This window comes from Aptenodytes patagonicus, chromosome 3 (assembly GCF_965638725.1).
Source record: "Aptenodytes patagonicus chromosome 3, bAptPat1.pri.cur, whole genome shotgun sequence".
NCBI classification, from domain to species: domain Eukaryota; kingdom Metazoa; phylum Chordata; class Aves; order Sphenisciformes; family Spheniscidae; genus Aptenodytes; species Aptenodytes patagonicus.
In genome coordinates, this window is record NC_134951.1 from 54,545,905 (window position 1) to 54,571,756 (window position 25,852).

At 39.4% G+C, this 25,852-nt stretch overlaps 1 protein-coding gene across 1 annotated transcript in view; it reads right to left on the bottom strand.

Moving 5' to 3' along the window:
• CDK19 (cyclin dependent kinase 19) overlaps nucleotides 1-25,852 on the bottom strand; it is a 140,380-nt gene that overhangs the window by 41,572 nt on the left and 72,956 nt on the right. The gene's annotated exons all lie outside the window — the stretch shown is intronic.

Consider the following 25,852-nt stretch of genomic DNA (forward strand, 5'->3'; position numbering starts at 1 on the left):
TTCAAGGATAATAAAAATACGTACATTCATTCTATAATGAAAACATTTCTATAAATAAGCTTACAAGTCTAAAATTACCATACCTTTATGTTTTGCTGACATTTACTTTTTATCCCTAGTTACCAACTTCACAATTAGAAAAACAGTAAAGCACTTTGACATTTCACACTAAGAAATGCAATCTTTAATTAAATTTGCATTTCCATTTTTACCAGAATGATCACATTCATTGGCGAGATTTTCTTCTACAGGAAAATTTTATACCAGGCTAACATTTATGCTACACATCAATAATTTGGCAAGAACTACTTTTGCTAGTACAACTTATTGAAAACGATGCCAAATCTTGGTATGCAAATGCACAGATGAGAGTTGCTTTTGTTTTCATCGTATATAACTACATTTGTAGAGCTGTGCTTGTTTTTAGTGTATGAATGATAAAAATCACACTGGCAAAAGCATTTTTTTCCACAAAGTAAGTTGATTTCATGCTATGAGAATTCACTCAAAACGGGAGTATACACAGACATCCACAAGCTTTTGACAGTGTAGACAGCAGCTTTACAAGTAGAACAAAAACTTTATAGGCATTTTATGCCATCTGCAGCTGTTGTAACCAGCCGCTTGTGAACACCATATAAAATCTGCACATGACATCATGGCAATTGTTCTGCAATTAGGATCTAGGTTCCCTCAGACATCAATAGTCATTCCTTGGAAGCCTCTCCCTATTGTGTTAACAGCTGTAAAGAAGTAAACAAGATGGAAAACATTAAGTGATTTGAATGAAGAGATGCATAACAAAGTTTCAAAGCAGAATTTTTGGAAGGTTTATCCGAACATTAATTATATTTAAAATCACTAATGCCTGAAGAGGTCTGCTCAAGCAGGATTTGCTCAAGAATCTGAGAGATGTCCAGAAAGCCAACATCAGAATCTCACTTAATTTCTCAGTTCCTAACACTTGCTACTATTCACCTGAAATGAGACACTCAAACTAGGGTTACTAATTTGGCTCAAAATTGCAAATCCTTAGCTTTTTTGAAAAACCAAACTGGAAAAAAAAAAGCACTACTTCATCTATTCTTTCTCCTTCCCCCCAGGAAGCTGTTCTCCCTTCCCACCTCACCCCCAGTGCTAGACATTGCTTCTTCCCTGGCTCCAGCCACAGCCTCTCTTTCAACCCATCTCCAGATGCCATTGCCTCTTTTACTCCTCCTTTTTTAATCTCAGGATAATTCTCAACACCATCCCTGACTTCTCATTCCCCAATGCATTTTTGGAACCCTTCAAGAGGGAATATGCACTCCCTTCTTGGAGAATGCAATAGCTATTTTAATTGATCTTGAGTAAACACTCACCAGCAAATCTAGAAAAGATAAAGATTAGCTAATATTTAATGATAATGAAATCAACACTTCAAGGCAACTGGTCAAACTCTGGTTTTACATTTATGTATTATCCTGAATTGAATATTCTGGAGAACAGAACAATCCCATTCTGCATATTCAGAAACCAGGCAGCAAGGGAAGCATGCAAGTTCACACTACACTTTACCTCTGTTAGAAATCACATAGCTAAAATTGTCCCAACCTAGACAGCAAAATTCCAGCTTCCTTGTTGGAATTCCTCCCTAAAATCCTGCCTAGCAACCTTGATTGAGAGTTGAGTATGAATCAAAAACACTTCAACAGACCTTTACATTCAGGACTGTATTTTATGCACTATAAAATGCATTTATTTGTCCCGTGAACAGAGATGATAAAAATGCAGTTACTGCACTGATTTCTAGGTTACGTTTTCTTTCTATAGAATTATGTTGTGAGAGATAAACTGTGTAACACCAGGAGATGTACTAAGATAAAATTTAAAATCTAAGCAGATACAACAGGATTATTAAAACATCTCGTATTCATATTTTACCTGTAATATTACAAGACTCTTCAAGCAGCAATTACTTCATAGAAAAAAGTACTATTTCATCTGCTGACATAAACCACAATATTCACAGAATAGTTCAGGTTGGAAAGGACCTCTGGAGATCATCAAGTCCAACTCCCCTGCTCAAAGCAGAGTCAACTACAGCAGATTGCTCAGGCCTGAGTCCAGTTGGGTTTTAAATATCTCCAGGGATGGAGACTCCATGGCCTCTCTGTGAAACCTCTTCCAGCGTTTGACCACCCTCACAGTAGAAAAAGGCTTCTTCGCACAGGGGAGAGAGAGAAGGAAAACAGAGAAGGAATAAAGTGTGAAACAGTTGAAAACTTAGTGTTATTTCCAAAAGAGTAAGTGCTTCTCCTGAGGCACCACCACCAACATGGAGACGACAGGCATTTCATGGATGGCATCGTGATGCCTGCAGGATCCCCACTGATCTGCAGACTGCTGCCTCAGTAACAGCTCGCATTGTGGCAGCTTCCTGCTAGGTGAGAAGTCTTCATTCAAACCTGTTCCTTAAGTCAGAAGGAGAACACACCTGAACTTGCTTCTTATTTCCCACATGAGCAAGTTACTGCTTGGTTATCAGCTACGCAAAAGATAAGAACTTTCCGAGTTCCTCTTGCTAATCAGAGCTGTTCTGGTTAGGAAAGCATTTTCAACTGTATGTACACTGAACCAGTCAAACAGTAACACTAACCTGATAGGACCCATCTTTCTGAGATGAGACAAATGATATCCAGCTCCTGTGTCCATGAATTTTTATTTAATAAAAATAAACAGCTTCAGAGGAGCTTAAAACATAGGTCATGTGTTTTGTGGTTGTTTTATATAATAATGGCTTAAACCCTACAAAGTAAAACTCCTCACCTCCCCAGTCTTCACGATACACAAGTCACACTGAGAGCAACCCAACCCTCATGGAGCAGGGGTGCTTCCTCAGGGCCTTGGCTAAACAAGCAGCACCAGGGCAGGGCAGCAGAACTTCAGGTGCTCAGGTATGGAGGAAAGACTGGGTTATTTCAGAGGGATTAATTTGGCATCAGAGATCCTCAGGAAAGTAGGAAAGGAACGTTTCCATCATGAGGTAAGTGAGAGGACTGCTAAAGGGAATGCAAACAGCTTCTGCTTTTTGGAGAAGGGAGAATGTGTTAGTCTAATCTCTGGATATGTAGGATTTTAAGTATCAAAACATTTACTCTGAGATAGTAACTTAATAGTCTACTATACAATTACAGTCTAGTATAATACAGTTACTGGACAGCTGCAAAAATCAGATTAAAAAGTGGGAATCCGAGAAATTAAAAAGCCCCGTACCTCATATATGCTCGGACTACATGCAAGTTATAAGCACCAGTCTAGTTCCTGAAACAAAACACGAAGGCCCAAGCAGCCTAGAGACCAAAACCTGACACATACTTAGAGTAAATCACGTCTCTTTCAGAGAGGACGGAATTTTATTCAAGGAAGTCCGAGAAGCCCTGCTTAAAATTATTAACTAACTCCTTAGTAAAGGGTGAGGTAACTCAACAACGACTACACTTCTGAGCCAGTTACATCCCAATTAATACCCTCTCTATTTTCCTCAAACTCTCCCCTTGCTGAGAACACAAAACACCAGCTGGGAAGCAAAGCGATGCTGCTGCGTCTCCACCTATCTAGTTGCTATAGAAACAACAGAAACAGTAGGAGTTAGGAGTCTCACATTTAAGATCAGCTGTAAAAATGAACAGAGAAATCCCTGCTGAGAAATGCAGTTGAGTTTTGACTGTCTAAAGAATATTTGCAGAAGAGCAAGGTCAACAGCAACAAACAATTGGAGCAAAAACCTGAAATATCTGCAAAAAGGGATGTAGATGGCAATAATTTAATGGGCTCTTATACAAGTAGTAAGCATGGATAATGTATTTAGTTTTCTACATCAGTGGGAGAATGGGAATAAAGCAATTAACAGATCCTGGTGGGAGAGAAATGAAAATGTTGAGCTAACAAGTATGTTTTCATAAATAATAGAAGTATCATGAATGGGACTCATAAGGACATCCATGTTATCTTAATCAATATGCTTCCTATTTAAATATTTAGACAGTAGATTAGAATAAAGGTTGAAGGAAAAGAAACCATCTATGGTTTTGAAAGACCATAATGGGTCAAAACAGGAACAACAGCCTAACAATAGATGTCAATACTTTAGTTTTAATGGTTATTGTTGTTATCTCCTCAAGTACAGCGGTGACACAATTCTTAAGAGATTTGGTGCAGAATTACATTCCTGTGAGAAAACGTCCATAGGGACATACCACTTTCCATACACCATTCTTTATTGTTTATATCCAAACAAATGTGTTTCCCTTTTGGAATGTATCACTGGACAAAGAATAATCTGAAATTAAGAGGCTTCTATTGTAAAAGATATTGCAAGTCTCTTAGATAAAAGCTCTGCCCATAATTAAAAAAACTGGCTTGTGATGAGGTCTTTTCAAGTCTCAATTATTTAAAAAAGCAATTGTAAACAGCACAGTGTTGATACATAGATGTGCTTCTAATTCACAAACCAAAAAACAAGAGTAGCAGTGATTTCGTCTTCGCTTTTAGCACACTGCTCTACAAACGGCAAAGGTCTTAAATGAGATGACAGCGTTCAACTGCGTGGGCACTGCTCAAAACACCACTGAGCCTTTAAGTCCCAGATTAAGGGGGAGCTGCAGATTGTTCACAGAAGTTTGCAGACAAAGCTTTTGCTCTTCTCATCCATAAGGAAATGTAGGTGCTTTCCTGCCTTAAGTCAATGCTATTCAAACCCAGACGTTGCTTTCAGATCAATATACTGGCATACTGGTACTAACAGTTTTGGTAACAATTGATCTAATTAATGCAGGATTTAAAAAAGAAATGGTTCTAAAAAGATTTTATTATGCACTGCAAACCTCCAAATCATTATCACTTCCTTTCACATTAATTCCATATATTGAAAACCATATAGAAAATTTGTTATCATCACTTCCCTCTCCTTTTTTAGAAAACGGTTTGGTCAACATTTTTCTGATACTGAAGCACTAGACAAAAGTAATACCATATAGAGTAAAATATCTTCACATCTGCTTCTCTTTACAAGCCTTACATACTGTGAACTCATATTAGAGTCAGTGCTCTGATTACACAGCATCACTTTCAACTTGGGATTTTTCAGCTGTTATCCTTAATTTAAAAAAAACCCCAAACCCTATTTTCATTACATTTTTTGCCTAGATTTGTAGATCCATACAATTTTCTTCTACTGTTTCTCTACTTTGTTAAAATGATCGACCTTGCAAAGCAGTATCATTAACAAATCTCATCAATATATTTATCATTTAGTTCAAATCAATAATGTTTCTACAGATATTATCAAATTGACCAAGGCCAAAAATAAAGCTGATTACTACAGCACATGATCTAAAAAGGCAGTAAAATCACAAGGAATGCAAAATGCTTTGAAATAGTACATCATTCAACTGAAATAAAAACTTGTTTAAATCTAGAAAGAAGGGAAAAAAAGCACAGGCAGACACATTAAGTAAATATATGGCAACACAGGAAGCAAAGAGTACCGCAGAAGGCTTTTACAGCTAAATTAAAAAAAAACAAAAATCAGTCCAAAAGGTTTTGCAATAAAAAAAAATCAAAATACAAACAAATGTGGACACGTAAAATTTTACAGTTAAGTGTCACCAGATTGTTATCTTTAAATTCAAAAATGTACTTGATTATCAGAGGAATATCAGTGACAGCAAAAACATTTTCAAATGTATTCATAGCATGTAGGAAACTAAATTTAATGCATATAAACATATTTATTAATATGATAATAATACATGCTTGGTAACAATTATTTTTATCTCCACTCTTGCTTCTTATAAAAATAATTTTAAAATGAAACTTATACAGAACTGATAAAGATATGGAAGTGTGTGCCACTGTGTCCTGGTTTCGGCAGGGAAAGAGTTAATTTTCTTCCTAGTAGCTGGTACAGTGCTGTGTTTTGGATTTAGGATGAGAATAATGTTGATAACACACCGATGTTTTAGTTGTTGCTAGGTAGTGTTTACACTAGTCAAGGACTTTTCAGCTTCCCATGCTCTACCGACTGAGAAGGCTGGAGGTGCACAAGAAGCTGGGAGGGGGCACAGCCAGGACAGCTGACCCAAACTGGCCCAAGGGACATTCCATACCATGTGATGTCATGCTCAGTACCTAAACTGGGGGGACTTAGCTGGGGCAGGGGGGGGAGGGTGACCACTGCTCAGGAACTGGCTGGGCATCGGTCAGTGGGTGGTGAGCAATTGCATTGTGCATCACTTATTTTGTATATTCTTTTATCATCATTATTATTACTATTATTATTTTCCCCTCCTTTTCTGTCCTATTAAACTGTCTTTATCTCAACCCATGAATTTTACTCCCCCCCCCCCCCCCCAATTGTCTCCCCCATCCCACTGGGGGGTGGGGAGTGAGCGAACGGCTGTGTGGTGTTTAGCTGCCTGCCGGGTTAAACCACAACACACTGTTTGAGAGGAAAAAATCTTTTGCATAATTCTGAGATGGAAACTGGATATTCCATCATAAACCACGGTGTCAGATTATGTTAGGGACTTATGTATTTCATAGCTGCTGAACTGATACGGTCAAAATAATCATTAATTCCAGATACCAGAAATTCTAATAGAGAAGTGTAGAATTTACCTCAAGCTCTGGAACTGATGGTAAGTAGCTAGAAGTAGGAACAAACTGTACAGAAGATATCTGAAATATTTCTTTGGAATGCCTTAGATAAAGATTTTGGTTAAACACATTCCTTGCCTGTATCCACTATGTGTTGAGAGGGGAAACGTACTGTTTTCGTATCGAAGCTAGCTATCAAAGAAATCTTTTCATGTTTATACATTCTTATAAAACTCTACGCACAGAAAGCAAAAGAAAGCAGAAATACTAAAACTATGCCTACAGTGCAACCATAGATCTGCACATATTAAAAAAAAAAGTCCCTGAAATAAACTTAAGATTATCTAGCCTACAACAGCAGCAATGATGTGACTACGCAGGCTTCCTTACAGACTCGTTTAAACCAGCCCATGACTCTGGATACTCTACGGAGAACCAGTCAAAATCATACAATGCTTTGGGCTGGACGAGACCTCTGGAGGTCATCTGGTGCTCAAAACAGGGAGGTCACCCTGCTCAAAACAGTGCTAACTTCCAAGATAGAACCAACTCTGAAGCCGCATCAGGTTTCTGAGTGTCATAACCAAGGGAGCTGCAATTCTCCAAGGACGGAGGTTCCTCAGCCTTTCTGGTGGGCAAACCCTTGCACTGCCTGACCACTCTCATGATGAAAAATTGTTTCTCATCCCCTAATCAAAATGTCTCTTGGGGAAATGTGTGTCTGTGACCCTTCCTCCTTCCTCTGCATACCTCTTAAAATGGCTTCATCTTCTGTACAACCTCCCATCAGGCAGTTAAAGTCCATACTGAAAATGCTGCATGCTGCTGAGTGCAGTGGCAGTAAAGGTGATGCATGCAAAGCTATCTCCATCACCCTATTATACTCCCATTACACCTTTGGCTGAACAGTTACATAGCTACACGTTTAACACTGGAAACACATATTTGAGATGACAGAGTCAGCCTAGAAGTCCAGACTCTGGAACATACTCACTACAAATGCATTTTACCATGGGAAAGACTGACCTTCCCCCCCCCCCGCCCCTTCATTTTAACCAAATCACATATAGGCAAACTACCTAGTACATTCTATTCAAGTTGCCATGCCTCCAGTTACTCTCGTATATAACCATCCTTATGATAATGAAATCAGTGGTCAGATAAAGTATTCATTTCTCTGTTTTACTTCATTTTTCACAGGTTGGATGTTCTCTTGAGAGGTAACTAAGCATATACCTCAACTGACATTAATTCTTTAAATTCACCCTGCTCAGCCCTATCCAGGCACTCCCCAAAATGGCCTAAACATCCATGTTCCTTGTAAGAATGCTCTGTTTCAAAATCAATTTGAAACAATTGTTTCTTAGGCAATTGCTAGGAAAGACATTTAATTTATAAACTCAAGGTGTTTGATTGTTGTTGAAACAGGAAAAGACTATTCACCAAACTCTTTTCCCTGGTTAATCAATGGATAATATAGTTGCAGTTATGTCACTGGAAAATGGACTGCAAACACAGGGAATATGAAATAAGAGTAATCACAAGAGGAGAATATAATTCTGGGCTACATAAAAGTTCAGAAATGAAACAATCTTCCTTTCACACACCATTTCTTTCAGGTTTCTTATGGCTGACAGAGCATTAAATTACTGCAAGACAAAAATGAAAACTCCAGACAACTTTGGATGCCGGGCATTGCTTCTATTATAACAATCTTCACAATGTACTAGTGTACCAGTGGTTTCACCCCAATCAATGACAATGCAGTTCAAGTGAGAAAGAAAAGAATGAAAAAACCCTCACATTAGGAGAATGCCAAAACATTTGACACAAATTAAATTTTATGTTGCTATGCAACATTATCCAAAGCATTCTGCTAGTGCTGCAACAGCATATTTGAACTTAAAACGTTACATGCAACCTTGAGAAGGACAAAGAAGGGGGAAGATGGAAACAAAGAGAAAAATATGATCATAAATTATCAATGAAAAATAAAATGTCATAAAGCAAACATTTAAATAATACACTGAATTCACATTGTTCCTGGGATTTTCAACACATTACAGTACATACTCCAGAACAATTCCCACGAAGCTACTCAGCAATCATCTAGGGCCTTGTCTTTAGACCTTGCCTGGGCTCTTTGGGAGCGCCAAGGAGAGCGTGGGACAAGACAGATTGCTTAACCTCTGCTACCCCATTTCTGAGCAGTGCAGATGTGCAGGCCCATCGTGCATGGGAACAGAAGAAAGACTCACCTCAGAAATAATTTGGAAGAATGTTCTGCTTTTTAATATATTACAAAGAGGAAATGGAGAAATAAATTTCCCTCCACAAAAGCACAGTCAAACTCTTCCTCTGTTGGGGCTTCAGGAGACATCCTGAATGCCCCAAGATACTGCCGTCAAGCCAAGTCTATGCATCTCTGCCATCAAGTCCTTATTAGATATTCTTCACACATGATCTTTACTCAGAATAACTACCCAAAGGCAAATAAACTGAGAAGATATTTGCACGTGTGAAACATTACCGACACTACCACTTTCTTCACCTTTTTAAAGGCAAAAGCTAAGAGACAGCAAGTCTGACAGAACACTAACATGAGAAAGCCTATGACTGTACTAACCTTGGGACTAGAATTTGAGAGGAGGGGGAAACAAGATGAGATTCTCACCTGTTCCTGCTGTTGTAACTCTTTGCTTATTTGCATCACTTAGTTTCTGTTACAGCAACGTGAAAATTAGATACCATAATTGCTATATCTGGTAATTCTTTCAGTTGCAGCACTAAATTCCACCATTGCCAAATCCTGGTATTTGTTTTATATGATATTCTGACTACTCTTCCCGGTTTAGTAGGGTTATTAAGACAGGAGGATGAAGCCTCTAGCCAATCAAAGGACAAATTACTGAAAGTGAGACTGCTGACACTGTCATAAAACATTTTGTTAATTGCCTTTCACAAAGTATCTTTGGCAGTAAAACTCCAATACCTCCATTCCCCTGAGAGTCTGGTAGAGTCAAAGTATTAACAAAGCTTTTCTGACTGCAATAAATAATATAGTACCAAATGAATAGATATAAATGTAACCCATTTTCATTACAAACCAGCTTCTGCTTGGATAGCTTAGATTTAATACTTCAACTTAATTCAGTCAAAGTCCTTTAATGGAAATTTCAAAAGAGGAAAAGAATAAGAAAAAGGTAGCGTGGTTATCTAGAGAGGTTACTTCCATGTTGAGTGGGTCTTAAGAGTCCCTTTTTGTCTGCACACGGACATGGGAATATAGCTTAAGGGACTCAGAACTATGGAATACATTTCTTTTATTATTATTTTAGGGTATAAACTTTTGGTAAGATTTAGAAAAGCAATAAAGACATTAACTTTTACAGGATTTTAACAATCAAAGGTTTATGTCTAATACTATTTCATATTGTTTAATTAGCTCTTGTCAGTTTATTACATACATTATTTTGCAGCATTAAGCCACATTATTTATCCACTTTTCATATATGTTCTTTTCCTATGCTTATAATCTCAAGGGAAAAAAAGATGAGGACCCATCTCTCCTCCCCACTTCTTTCATGCTGAGTCTAAAGACTAGAAAATCTAATCCTTATATGATCAATTTAAATGTCTGTTATACTACAGCACCAACTTCTCTTTTGTGTGGAAATAATTTACAATGTAACCCCAATCTTTATATAGTCCTTCTCAGAGTATCTTCTTGAAGCAAGCTCTTGGCTTCAAATATTTGCAGGGGTAAGTTACATGTCACTTTCTCACCATGGTTTGTCCAGCACATCAGTGTTCAGGCTTCAGGAAGAAATTTTATCACCCTAATACAAGCCTTGATGCCTACAGCAATACTAATTGGGATTTAACAGTCCAGTGGACCATAAGGTCTCAGATTCACCATCCAGTTACCACATTCTAGACGACTTACTAACGTACCAGTTGAGGCAGCACAACCTCACATGCAGTGGAAAAAAAGCAACTATGGACTGCAAAGTGCGCAGATGCACAAAGTACCACTGCTCAGCTGACACATTCATTACAAACGAAGTTAAGCAAAGCATACCCTTTAAAATCCATCCTAACAGAAACTCCTTCCCTAGTTTATCACCATCACTCTGTTCGCCCCAGGCCCCAGATAAAATCTCTCTCCATCTCTCAGTCAGTTCACGCTGAAGCTATTCCCTCACTCCTCAGTTTCCTGACTTTGGGGGATCCTCAGGGACCGTTCAGGCTCTGATTTTTAAGAAGCCAAGCACCAGCAGCCAGGTTCTTTAGCAACAGTTATATCTCAAACCCAGTCTTGTATCATAAAGTTAGAGAAAATTGCTTCTTCTAGTTTCCCCTTGGAGGTTGTCCCAAGGTGTCTTCATCTGAACAAGCAGCTATGGAGTTTTAAAAGTATCCAGTAAATGTGGTCTGCCTAGGGCATGCTACAACTGTGGTAACAAATGCTCGATTTAATCTCCACTGTTATTCAGAAGCACAATTGTTTCACAACATTAACCAGAGTTTATAGGAGAGCAGAATCCCCACATCATCTCAAGAGCTGTCCTGCATCACGCAGCCCGCAGCTGCACAACCGTGCCCCTTAAAGCAGGGCTCCCGGGTAGCTGGTGCGCTCTGCCCCTGTGCTGACAGCCTGCTCTTGTGCTCGAGCTGCTCCGTCGTGGCTGGGGCTGCACTGATTCCTTTGGATCCAAAGCCATTAATGAGATTTTACAAGGCAGTGAACCTCACAGGAGACACAGCAAAACATTTTTGGATACACTGCCATACCAGTATGCAATACCAGTATTCAATACTAGACTTCAATATTACGAAGTTAGTAAAAGATCAACACGATATGATGATCCTCTTAAGCCTTTTTAGGTTATTTTCACGTAGAAGAAAAAGTTAGGCAGAGGTAACAGAGGATATATTTAGAGATAGACTCATAAGCTATAATATTTCTACTTGTTTTCTGAAGCCTGAAAGAGATTTACTCATTACCTGCCAGTTTTAGATACTCCCACACACAAATGAGATTAAGAGATATTAAGTAGCACATCTGCATGTGTTTATGTTAATGATAAACTTTATAATGTTTCTCAATACTTGGTATTTTTAATGTATGCACCCTCTGTAAAATTTAGAATAATACTGCATTCCCTTTCTGCTCATTTCATCAGTAAATGCTATGGAACGGAATGTTCAGCCGGCATTCAAATTTTTATGGTATTCCTTCTGTAGTATAAGCTCCAATTTTCACTGCAGCATAAGCCCGGTCTGACAATAAAGGTCTATACAGTCTAGATCTGACTGACGAATTGAAGATCTAATGCTTAAATCAACACTAATTCAGAATGATCAGCATCTCAAAACAATTTTAAACCTTCTCATCAAGACAATTCTTTAGATAAATTAAAGGTCATATGTGCTTAAGCAGATTTTCCAGCAATTCAAAATCATTTTCTAACAGGCCAGGCAGGAACAAGCATAGACCATTTGAATCCAGAAGGTATTTTCATTAACAACCATAAACAACTGAAAGTTACAGATCTAGAATACTGCTATTCCAAACATAGAATCATAGAATCATTAAGGTTGGAAAAGACCTCTAAGATCATCGAGTCCAACCGTCAACCCAACACCACCAGGCCCACTAAACCATGTCCCTAAGCGCCTCATCTACACGTCTTTTAAATACTTCCAGGGATGGGGACTCAACCACTTCCCTGGGCAGCCTCTTCCAATGTTTAACCACTTTTTCGGTAAAGACATTTTTCCTCACGTCCAATCTAAACCTCCCCTGGTGCAACCTGAGGCCATTTCCTCTCGTCCTATCGCTTGTTACTTGGGAGAAGAGACCGACACCCACCTCGCTACAACCTCCTTTCAGGTAGTTGTAGAGAGCGATGAGGTCTCCCCTCAGCCTCCTCTTCTCCAGGCTAAACAACCCCAGTTCCCTCAGCCGCTCCTCAGAAGACTCGTTCTCCAGACCCTTCACCAGCCTCGTTGCCCTTCTCTGGACACGCTCCAGCACCTCGACGTCCTTCCTGTAGTGAGGGGCCCAAAACTGAACACAGTATTCGAGGTGCAGCCTCACCAGCGCCGAGCACAGGGGCACGATCACTTCCCTACTCCTGCTGGCCACACTATTTCTGATACAGGCCAGGATGCCATTGGCCTTCTTGGCCGCCTGGGCACGCTGCCGGCTCATGTTCAGCCGGCTGTCAACCAACACCCCCAGGTCCTTTTCCAACAGGCAGCTTTCCAGCCACTCTTCCCCAAGCCTGTAGCGCTGCATGGGGTTGTTGTGGCCGAAGTGCAGGACCTGGCACTTGGCCTTGTTGAACCTCATACAGTTGGCCTGGGCCCATCGATCCAGCCTGTCCAGGTCCCTCTGCAGAGCCTTCCTACCCTCGAGCAGATCGACACTCCCGCCCAACTTGGTGTCATCTGCAAACTTACTGAGGGTGCACTCGATCCCCTCATCCAGGTCATTAATAAAGATATTGAACAAGACAGGCCCCAGTACTGAGCCCTGGGGAACACCGCTCGTGACCAGCTGCCAACTGGATGTAACTCCATTCACCACAACTCTCCGGGCCCGGCCATCCAGCCAGTTTTTTACCCAGCACAGAGTACACCTGTCTAAGCCGTGAGCCGCCAGCTTCTCTAGGAGAATGCTGTGGGAGACGGTGTCAAAGGCCTTGCTGAAGTCCAGGTAGACCACAGCCACAGCCTTTCCCTCATCCACTAGGCGGGTCACCTGGTCATAGAAGGAGATCAGGTTGGTCAAGCAGGACCTGCCTCTCATGAACCTGTGCTGGCTGGGCCGGATCCCCTGGTTGTCCCGCTCATGCCTTGTGAGCACCCTCAAGATGAACCGCTCCATCATCTTCCCCGGCACCGAGGTCAGGCTGACAGGCCTGTAGTTCCCCAGATCCTCCTTCCGGCCCTTCTTGTAGATGGGCGACACATTGGCAAGCCTCCAGTCGTCCGGGACCTCCCCTGTTAACCAGGATTGCTGATAAATGATGGAGAGTGGCTTGGCGAGCACCTCTGCCAGCTCCCTCAGCACTCTCGGGTGGATCCCATCCGGCCCCATAGACTTGTGAGCGTCCAGGTGGCGTAGCAGGTCATTGAACATGAGTGAACACTGCCCACACAACCACCCAATTCAAGTATTTTGTTGTTTATTTATGTAACCCTTCTCGTACACAAAGGGCAGAATGGGTGAAGTACTGAACAAATGGCTCTTGCTTTGGAAAGCTCAAGTCAGAGAGGCCAGTACAGTAACAGGGCATAGGAGCGAACGCAGAGCAGTGCACGTTGTGTAGGGAAGAAACAGCAACTGCACAGACACAGCTCAGGGGGTTGGTGTCAAGGAGGGAGAGAACTTGGAGAATGGTAACCAGAGAGGTTCTTTCAAGCAAAGACCGACCCATAAAACAGAGAGAGCAGGAGCAAGGGACAGAGACGAGGGAAAGTGTCTGCAGCCACAGGCATAGCTGGTAGAGGCTGGGAAAAGTATATGAGCAATGGGGAAAAAAATCGGCTCAGAATACAGAGACTGAAAACCTGAACTTCGTTCAAGAAAAGAAAAACTATTTAAAGTTAAGATTTAATACGCCAATTAAAAAGTTATGGAGACCACAAATTATCTTTTAAGAGTCTCAAGCATTTATCCCAGTTACTTAACTATCTTGGACTATACATACAGCAGCTAAGTTTTCTTGTCTTGGAAAAGAGAAAAATTTCCGTTTCTCAGATACCATAGTATTTACACAGCTTAATAAATATTGATTTTTCAATAATTTTTTTTAACATAAAGCAGTTTCACTTTGTAGAATAGCATTTGTAATTCGTGTTTTAGTATCAACAGTCACAGCCTAAGACGAGCTGGAAGCAAAGGCTCTAAGTACTGTTACATACCCTGCCATCTTGGGCACAAGAAGTATTTTTCCCTACCCATAACCGCTTCTACAGTTTCCAGGTTTTCACTCAGAAAAACATCACTTCCTTATCCAGAAGAGTCTTTCTTTTTGCAGAATACTTCGCAGCCGTTCATTTCAAACCAGCACCTCCAAAATTTCAAAATAAAGATTCTGCAGATACTGAGGCACAGTATGCTGGACACAACTAAGGAAGATTCGTAACTCCACGACGCTATCGCTTTAGAGCTGTGAACACTGCTCCCTCCTTTCCCTCCATGAATCTTTTACTAGCAACAAGAGAGTGTTTGAGGGTAAAAACTTCACAAGAGTTTAGGCATCCTATTCTTGAACCTAAAAACCCTGGCCACAGAGGTCACAGGGCATTTCGGTGCTAGTGGGAAATGCATGGATCCCTCATACACTTGCTTGAACAACCAAATGCAGTAGGCTTAGTGCTTCTCAACAGCATAAACAAGGTGTGAGATCCCACTTAAAAAATGGTTTATATATACATCCGTTAAACAGTCATGGTTACATTCTTAGTATTTTCTACATGCATTTTCACGTGCAGAGTAACACATCTGGAATAGCCTTAGAAATTCATGCAGCTAGATGAACAAATTAATTGCGCTAAGTGAAAGTGTGAGTTGTCAGCACCTCCGCTAACATGCGGGTAACTGCCACGGGCACACTCTTTATCATGTGGTATCTTGCAGTAAGCACTAAGCAGCTTGCTCCTTTTCATGAAGGAATAAAGGTATCTCTTATTTACCGCAGGATACCGCTGGTAAAAGTGTGCCCACAGGCAGGCAGAGCAGCTAAAGGGTTTTGAGTTCATATTCTCACCTGCACGCACAATAAAGTTGTCTCCATCAAGAAAACATGCTTATACTCTGACCTGCAAGTCTCAGATGAAGAGGTTCCTCAGTTTAGAGACTACGTGTATGGTAACTGAGCTGTAGCAGAGCAGTAGAGAAATCTGTCTAGATATGAGTTTAGCTGTCTGCCCTGATTTCTTACTGTGTTTACAAAGTCAACACAAGATTGAGGCAATGACATTTTGTCAAATTCGTGATTATTCCATTAAGGCTTCCATAATATTTATGGCAGCTTTCCAGCCCTTAACTTCAAAATAAGCCAGGTAAGATAAAGAAGAGAGTTTGTATTGAGCGTATTTGATATAGTGACTTGAAGTGTTCAGAGAAGTTACTACAGTTTATTAAAAGCTGCACAGTAGCTAGTAAAATGTTAATGTTCTGTCCTAAAACTGTATTGATTTTGTGCATGTAAAGAGAAAAAGGTGTTGGAACAAGCAATGAAGGCAACCAGGCCAGAATAATTTATACAAGAAGCAAGTAACTTCTCCATTTCCTTTCTTCAAAAGTGTACAAGAATTCTTTTGGGCAATAAGTACATTATATATATTTATTTTACAATATTTATTGTAACGTACTGCTACAACATGGCATTTCAGATTCTAAAAGTTTGTTTCTGTAGTATATTGCTAGCGTCTTGATTTTTATTTTGCTACCTAATAAAAATGCATCAAAAGACAATTATGTTAACAGATGCTTTCATGAACAAATACATTAGGTATTAGTATTACTTGTTCTCATTAATGCAAACCAAAAAGCAGTTCTTGGCAGGATATAAACAGGTGGTGCTTAAATATTTTAGGCAGCCAACTTAAGACAAGGTGTGGGAGTCTGATTGTTAACCACTTTTGAAGATTAGGCTCTTTCCAAATGACACATGCAGCGCAAAACCAAAAAAATCATTAAGTCATCCTAGAAAAATTTAACCTAACATGTTATCAATTATTTATTAACTTGTTCATGTCTCTGGAGTTATTTGCAATACTTTTATAATAGTTCTATAGTAAGCATCAATACCCCTCTTACCCATTGAATTGAAGTTGCTGCACTGTATCTAATACCATGTGGAAGAGCTAATTAGTTATTGACTTGGAATGCCTACAGCCAGTTTTCAGCACCAACTATTAAAAGGTTTTTCAATCGATCACCAATCAAGGCTGATTCTGGACTGAAGTCTGCGGTTGAAGATTTTCAGACACACACACAAATCCACCGTGCAAAATAACTGCAAGTTAATTAATCATGATATGGGATCAGCTTGACACCTCCAAAAACCCCACAGTCAGTAATACATATACTTCCAATAATATAAATAACACAAACATTTCTGGAAAGTTAATTTTTGGGTTTTCTGGTGTTTTGTTTTTTTAAAGTGTAAGGACAAAAATTTATCTGCTGTTAAAAAAAAAAAAGCCTGCCAAACCTAAAATGGATAAAACCCCTTTTTTATTTTGTAAAGGATTTTCCCAATAATCTCCAAATGCTTTACAAGAATTAGATATAAACTAAGACATGTCAGAACTATAGACTGTAGTAGCTTAAACATACATGACCATGATCACACTATTCATTCTTAAAGCTACTAACCGAAGTTAAAAGCTAGAAGGCATAGGAAAAGAAGATTTGGCACATATAATTTTGAGTGGGGAAACATGGAAAAGCTGTTTTGGGAGACAAAAGCCTTAAGAAAGCCAGTCTCAACATCTTTTCTGAGGCAGAACTACCACAGTAGGGACCATTGTCAACTTCAGAATCTAGAGACCCTTGGGTTTAATGAGTCTATCAAGTTTTTTTAATGAGTATGGTACTTTTAACACGAACTTAAAATAAAGGAGGGTCACTCCACCTGGAATGAGTGAGCTTTTCCCCCGTGTCAGTCAAGGTATGAAACGTAGCGTTCTACCTGTACCAGCCACTGCAGAGCTCAAAGTTGTGAAGGCCAAAGGGAGGAGAAATAATTAAGGTTGTGAAGACAAAGAAAGAGAAGTATTTCAGTAAAGTCAAAGCTGAGTCAAGGTTATATGAGTAATGTTAAAGAAGTGGCAAAAAGCAGATCAACAGATACGGGAATGCGGGCAGAGGAGCAGGAAGTTGGAAGCAAATGAAAGATTTGCGTGAAGAAAGAAAACAGAGAAGAAGAGTTGTGAAGAAGGCTCTACGTGCCGAAAACAAAATCTGAAATAGTTCAGAACTAATTATAATATTTTTCCATTCAACAGTTATGCCCTTTTTAAAAATGAAAGACAACCTGCATAGACATGCAGTGGCTGTGAGATACCGCCAACTCCTGAGAAATGTTGTGATTCATGCCAAAAACATGAACATGTTTAAATGTGGCAGGTCAAGCTGTCCTAATTTTTGTTTGTTTGTTTTAAATTAAACAACTCCAAACACATAGTACACTTTCAAAGAAAGACATGATTGTCCTCGCTACAGCAAATTTGCCCCAGTTTACTAGGAAAAATGTCTATGTTTTTAGTGCTCGAGGTTTATGATTTACCTCACTGTTGATGTTGCCAATAAGTCCTTGGACATTCTCACAAAACATCAAGTGCTTAAAATGCAAATAAACTCCCTGTGGGAAATTTTATTTTCTTTTTTCAAACTGCATAAATAGGCTAGGCGCTCAACTCCTGTTCCTCAAAGCCAGATTATGACTTTTGAAAAGCCTACTGTGCAACAAAATACCTTTGAGAAAACCCCTAGCTTTCAGAACATACCATCAGAGCACTTTCTACTCCCTGTTACTCTGTCCCATGTTTTGTATATGCTAGGCCCATCAGTTGAAATTCTTCTCTGTAGTTACAACATCCATTTTGAAAATAGTCATGTTACAAACTTTGGACCAGGGTGAAAGTCTAGGGAAGATTTATTAGTGGCAATAATAGCTTTAATACAGATTTAATGGCTGTAATGTCCCTCCTATTGAAAATCCAAAAGCTATCAACTCATTCGACAACTTGAAATCTGATATTAATAAGATGAAAAGGGATACTGACACGCACACACCCCCAATTCTGAACACAATTTTTTTGTAAGACTGAAGTGGTTCTTGCATACTAAGGACTAAACTAGAGATGCACTGTAGGAGGACTGTACCCAAAAGGTTGAATTGTTTTATAAGCTCAAGATATGGGTACCAGTCAGAAAAAAAAAACCACCATAAAGTCATTATCATAGTGACATTTTAGTTACCAGCATTCTAATGAAATCATCCTCAGAAACAATGTAAGGCACTTGGAAATTAATGCAGTAGCTGTCCAGTTTGAATGATGGTATGTTAGGCAATTTTATCTCACTGTCATTAAGGAGTGAGATATCAAAGGACTATGCATTTTCTGTAGGATAAAAACATGCAGGTGAGCAGTTACTACAGGGCAACTAATGCAGAGTAAATCCACACCCTAGACTGCCTTGCTGTAACTTGTTCATGTAGCCATACCCTCCACTTTAGTTTAAGTTTTTCAACTAAATTAAATTAAAGCTACCTAAATACTGAAGAAAGGTTCCAAGTCGTGTGCACCAAGAAAAACAGCTGTACAGTTTCAAACATTACTGCCTCTAGCAGTCCACACTGTCTCTCCACTGGAGATAATCACCCAGACAGCAGACAGCTGCAGTGAACGGGCTCCTCTGCCACTGCCCTCCAGCCCACTTTAGCACCTCAGCAGGAATATATATACACCTTTGCCAAGGGCAAAAATTAGTGCCAAGACCGCAGGCTGGGACAGCCGCAGCGGAAAAGCACACTCGCATCACTGGCTGCATGGTACCCAGCATCGCCTCCAGCGCAGCGGAGGGCTGGGAGGTCTGAGACAGCACCACCTCGCACTGGCACAGCTGAATTGAGCACAAATCAGTTTTCAGACCACTCAGAATAGCCACAAAGAATTTTAACACAATTTAGTTAATTTAAAATTTAGTTAATGCAGACATTCCTGAGTGTTCCCATGTACACCACCCCAGAGAGAGAGAAAGAGAGAGATCAGCATATAGTATTTTTCCAATGAAGCAAAAAGAAAAGTTGTAAGTGAGCAGAACTATGGGGATCAGCACTTCAGTAAACTACCGGTTATAAAGTGATATATATCCCTATAGACAGGGATAAAATAAGCATCAAAACTTCCACATTGCAGGAGGAGAAATAGCTTGCAAGTGAGATAAACTAAAAAACAGCTCGATTTGTTTAACATTTTTTCAAACTTAAACACACCACTTGCAATATGCACTCAGGTATTTTTATGTAACATAGAAAAGATGACTTCTAGGTCCCCTAAAAGGTTTGCTGCCACTGCAAGCCCTTCCCATCCCACTACAAAAGCTGGCAAATAAGAACAGCAGCTCTCCACCAGAGCAAGGAGACACGCACAGAGAAATAAGCTTCCAAGTAAATCCTGTGTCCTAACAAACAGCAGCAGTCAGCCAGCCATAGCATATGTATTTGCTGACAGTAAAATTAGTAAGAAGCTACTGCAAAATTAGTATACTATCCAGATAACCAGAATTTCAAGCATACACATTACCCAAAACCTAAATGGGTCTGCAATTCTCTTGGTTTTAACTATCAAGAATTCAAATTAATATTTACTTGATAAGCAATCAGTTTTAGGGCTGAGATTGGAATTCACATCCTGAATTTCAAGAAGCAAAAACAACTTTAACATCCCATTTAAGAGACTCAATTTCAGCTGAGCTGGCAAACAGCTAATCATATTCGCAGTTCAACAGCCACAAAAATAATTTTCATAGCATTAGAAGTCAATATCAGCTCATTAAAATATAACTTACTGGAGTTTGCACTTAATTCATAATTCTTAACAATCATCATCCACAACTGTTACATCAAAAATAACTATATGAAAGGCAAATCAAAGTCAAAATGTACAAGCATGTTTCATGGATTAAAGAAAAATGTAGAACAGAAGACACATTTGTGAAAAGCCCACTCTTTGGCAACAATTACCGCATAAGACAAAAATGGCTTGAGTAGCTGAAATCCCCCATTCCGAGGGGAATTTCAGGAATGCAAAATATTGTCTACAGAATTTTCTTAGACATTAGTTATATTTGAGAACACCAGCTACATAGAACATTATCATGCTAAGTTTTGGGATTTGGGCTCAATATTTAAGCTAGCCAAATAAGCAAGTGTAAACTCTTAGTACCACCTTACTTCATTTTTATTACTGTTTTGATTTTTTCTTTTTTAGGTAAAACTCTTCAACAACAACAAAAACAAAATAAATAGAAGTGGTTAAATAGAAATAAACTAATATAAAACCAACCAAAATTTATATTCAAAGTTTATTACACCAGTAGGAACCAAAGCATCACAGAGGGGGGCTAGCTTGGGGGTGGGAGGGAGGGGTTGTTTGAGAATGCAAAACCATAATCCCAATATAAAAAACATTTTTCAGATGCCATCAGATTACTTAAATAAGATAAAAGACTTTCCACGCTGGTTTTTACTACTTTACAAAGTAGCACAGGAAAGTTACTGAACTCTTGGGGAAGTGCTTCTACAAGCCACTAAAAGGAAACCAGAAGGTAATAGCAAATTGTGCTCTAACACCTCTGAGGCGCTGAACAGCATGGAATGGGGGTCTGTCAAAATGCCTGTCATATATTCACATAGGATTTAGCTTCCAGAGGGCAGGAAAACAACAGAGAAGAGAAAGAACAGTTAAAATAATCCTGTTAGTACAGAGGTTTGGTATACAGAGAACTGTATGTGTTTAAGACTGACTACTTGCACTATGACAAGCCTTTCTTGACTGGCAATCTTCACGGCTTCACTGTTAATAGGTGAAAGAATATTATAAATACTTTTACCAGTGGTCCAGACATGCTGAAGGTTTGTTCCTGTATTTATTAAAATGGCTTGAAAATTTAATTCCAAGGTGGTTTTACTTGTAATTAAAAAAAACCCACAAGTATAAGACTACCATAATCCTCCCTAAAGATGAATTTGAAGACCTAATGCCCAGGTTCTGAGGACCACTTCACATAGTTGGTCACTTCACAGACTGTATTAAGTATTTCCTTCGTTTTCTTTAACTGACATAACTGTGGTATTTGGTCTTACAGCTACAGTAAGGTAGATGATTTCTGAAACATTAGCCAGAAAGCGGAAAGGATGGAGGTTAGAGAAGACAAAGAGGTCCTGAGACAAGCCATCAGTGAAACACCAGCTGATCAATCATTTTCTGCAGCAGAGCCCGTTTCTTTGACAAGGTTCACACATAAAACTGAGGAATCTTTTGTTAATCACTGCAGCTTCCTGGATTGCTGATCAAAGATGCTTAATTTAAAAGCAAGACAATCTGCAACGTTACTGCAACATCTTAGTAGAGCAGTAATAACTACAGTATGCTTGCAAATGAAGCGAAACGCACAAGCGCAAGATGGCAAGCAACATGAAGAACAAATGCAGTGTTCTCATTTTTTTCTTGAATATCATATGTTGTTACATTAGTTGTCTTCACTGATTTTAATGTACTTCTTTTAAGCTTCATTAATTTCTATTAGTCTAAATACGAACATGTCAACAACGTGGTGCCAACCTTTGTAGCCTTATTCAGAAGGGGCAATGAGTCCAAACAGAAATAACCTGACAGACGGACTTGTAGCCAATCCCATTATCCCAAGGGTACTTTCTCCAACAGAAAAAAAAAAGCAGTGAGTCTTTTACAAAAGAAAAACTTTTAAAAGCTTCTTCTAAACTTTGCATTTTTCATTTAGAACGCAAAACCCAGTTTGCTCACTCCAAATGGTCAGCTGCAACAGTAAGCTAAATACATCAAGTATTTACTAGAAACCTTCATACAGCAGATGGTATCTGAATTGGGGCTATTAGAAAAGATGACATTTCCCTTCTGTTTTCTCTGTATCGGGAAAAAAACAAATTAATTCTAGAATTACTTTAATACTTCTGCTTCCTCCTCGCCCTTTTTTCACCTCAGGAAGAGATATGAAGCTCATAGGAGCCATATGTCATCTGTTGACTTTAGCAGCAAAACGCAGCCAGAAGAACATTAAAGCAGTCCCTTTGTCTCTTCTGACTCATCTGAATTTATATCCAGTCAGGGTTTTATGGGCATAAGCTTGTTTCAGAACCTGAGGTAAAACATTTTTCTTCAATTGTAATTATTTTTATTAGTAAAAATTATTCTACAAGCACCTTCTTAATACTCTTGCCACAAACCAAAAGGTATGCATTAGTCAGTCTCGGAAAAATTGCTGTTTCCATGTACTCAATAGACGTAATACTCTGTGCATGTCTTCTTACACCTTTCTAAATCGTGTGAAGATTGCTTTTTACAACTGAAGGAGAAAAGCAAAGTTCTGAGTAATGAGAAATGCACCGTTTTTTAGTAGGTGCCCCTCAATATATGCCTAATATTTAAACAGAAAAGAAAAAAGAAAAGCATATGCTGATAAAACTCAGTTTGCTATTCAGCACGTAAAATTTCTGGTTCATTTATCTATCTAGAAGCACGTATCTATGTAGATACACGTATAAGGACCCACATACTGTTGTTCCTCAGCAGTAAATAAAAAAGTGTATCCTCTCTCTAACCAGATATAAAAGAAGAAAAATGTGTTAACCTTTCAGCTAATAAATTCAAATCACTTTCTAAAGTCATCATGGAGTCTAATCCCTCGAAGTACAGAGGTTTAGCTTGCATTTCCTTTCTTTTGGGAAATCTGCAAGCTGAGTATGATCATCAGTAAGATTCTCTGACACTGTGGAAAGTCCCCTTCACCCCAAAGAGATCATGCAGATGGAATAATAAAGGATTAAGAGGCCCAAACCCATACACAACTAGGGAAGAACATGAGTCGGGAGCGCGTGTCCGTACACATTTGTGCACCCTTCTCATGCGGATGCACACACACACAATGACACAGAACAGTGGGGATTACAATTACAGTGTTTTTAAAAAGTTTAAAGAAACTGGCAGACAGGTTGACTCGTTATTTATTTATAGGAGGCGTGTGCGCGCCCAAATGGGCGAACAGGGCCAAGAAGCTTTTCAAGCCAGTGCAAAATTACTGGCAGGAGGCAGGACCCAACAGCTCTGCATTCCTGCGCAGCAGCTGCTTGTCAAGAGAGGGATGCATAAACCTACATCTAAATTTACTTTTGATTATCAGCACATAAAAATCCTTTTTTAGACTTGTTGGTAAAAGGGGAGTTTCCCACACTCGTCATTTTACATTTTATCTTTCAAACCCACAGTTCGCTTGCTTAGCAAATTGCAAGTGGGACACTTAAAAACCACTTCAGTTCTGCTGCTTTTTAGGTAACTTTTCTAATTATTTATTGGCCTGGAAAATCTTCTTGGGAGGGCACAGTGAGGAAGAGGAGTGAGTAGTTAAATACTATAAACTAGTAATACGAAGCACTGAGAAAGTTCTCATTTCTCAAAGGTTTTTACACGAAAGCAGAAGTAAAAAGTCAGTATCCACTTCACAATTTTAAGAAATTTTCTGGTGCCTTCATACAACACGCAATTTATTTTAATTCTTAGTCTTTGTTAATACTTCCAGCTCATTAGAAGAAGAGTATCAAACCACAAAAAAAAAGTTAACTACATAAACCACACATATTATACTGCTTTCACTCAAAGATTTCATAGCACATAAAGCAGTAAGCTACGAGTTATACCCATAAATAGCTAACAGATTGGGAAACAGAGGCAAAGAGAGGTCAAGTGAGCTGTGTAATGTGGCAGCAAAGTTCCAGAGCAGAGCCCAGGCAGAGGTCCATGTTAAGAGACTGCAGATTTACATACTGGCTAGGGGAGGATTACTATGAGAAAATAATTACTGTTTTTTTTAATTAAACCCTAAACTAAGAGCCAACCAGAAAACTAAAAATCTGAAAACTGTTGGAGCTTTATTGAATTTATTATAATTGAATTACTGAAAATTTACTAAAATGTTGGTATTCTATACTAACATTGTGACAGATAATTTAAAATTCTCATTCCGAATAAATTAATAATAAATATTTATTTTTAAAATTACAAATTATCAGAGTTAGAGGATGAAACACTACATAGTTTAATCATTTCTGAATAGGCTGTGCCTTTGTGGGAGACGGAAATTGCCAATTCCCGCAAAGTCATCTGCCTGGCCCCTTCAGTTTGGGCTTTCCCTTTCTCTTTTACTTCTGACAGGAGAAAACCCACAGTCTCCAGATGGCTACGGCTTCCAGACAACCCTGAGAGAGAAGAACAACTACTGCATTGTCCACTACACACCGCTCCACAAGAGATGTGGAGCTGGAGCACCGGAGAAGACAGCTTGCCCTGAGTGAAATCATGGCCAGCCAGAGCCAGCACCAGTCACCACATGGGCATCTTGTGGCTCTGCTAAAGATTTACCCTTGGAAAGATACAGGGTTTACTATTATTGCAGTAGCTGGATATTCAGGGATATTAATATCCAGGGATAGCTGGATATTAAGAAGCCTGATTCTGGGAGCTCACATGCCTGATCATCCTAAAGACTGTCTATAGACATTCGCTACATAAACAGACACGCGGAGTCAAAATTGTATCAAACCTCAGCTGTCTGCTGTGTCATTCCAACAAAAATGCCCAGATTAGCACTCCATAAATTCTGCAGGTGGCAGAAGTGCACGGACACTCTATAATCCACTCCGGGAAGAAACACAAACTGATTATCTTAAGCACGCAATGAAAATAGCTTCTGCTAATACAGACAGACATAGCGAAGCAAACTACAGAACACATACATGATCTTCTCCTGCTTTAAGAGACAAGGGTATGGTAATAAAAAAGCTGGAGATGGAAAACCAGTGGCAAAGTCTTCGCCACAGTTGGATTCCTCCTCCCTCCCCCCCTTAGTGAAATTAGAGTGAGAAGGTTGATTTGGAGAGAAAGGGTTACACTGAAAAAAGCACACGTGGACATGGAAGCATCACCAGCTTAGCCCACTCGGCAGCCAAAGTGGCAAGGAAAGGCCAGCTCAAGTAAGATTTGGGCCTGACTGGAATAATGGGGTGGGACATCACAAAAACCCTGAGAAAAGCGAATCTTGGCTATCAGCAAGGAAAAATGATGCACGGTGTTGCAGGGCATGTACACAGAGATGGCTGAGACAGAGCTGCAGGAAGACTTGTTGGCTCTTCTTGCTCTCTCCATTAGCTGTGTTTTCTGAAAAAAAAAATCCGTCTTTGCTTCAGTTTCCCACTGAGATTCCTTTTACTTGTTTTTCTTCCCCATCTCCTACTTCTATCCATTATCTCTTAGTAATATAAGCCACAAACTCAATTACTATCTCCACTCTGTTGATGTACGTATCAGCTTCAAAACTCTAAACATTTGCTGTCTTTCTAAGTGACAAAAACAATCCTTAAGTTTTCACTAC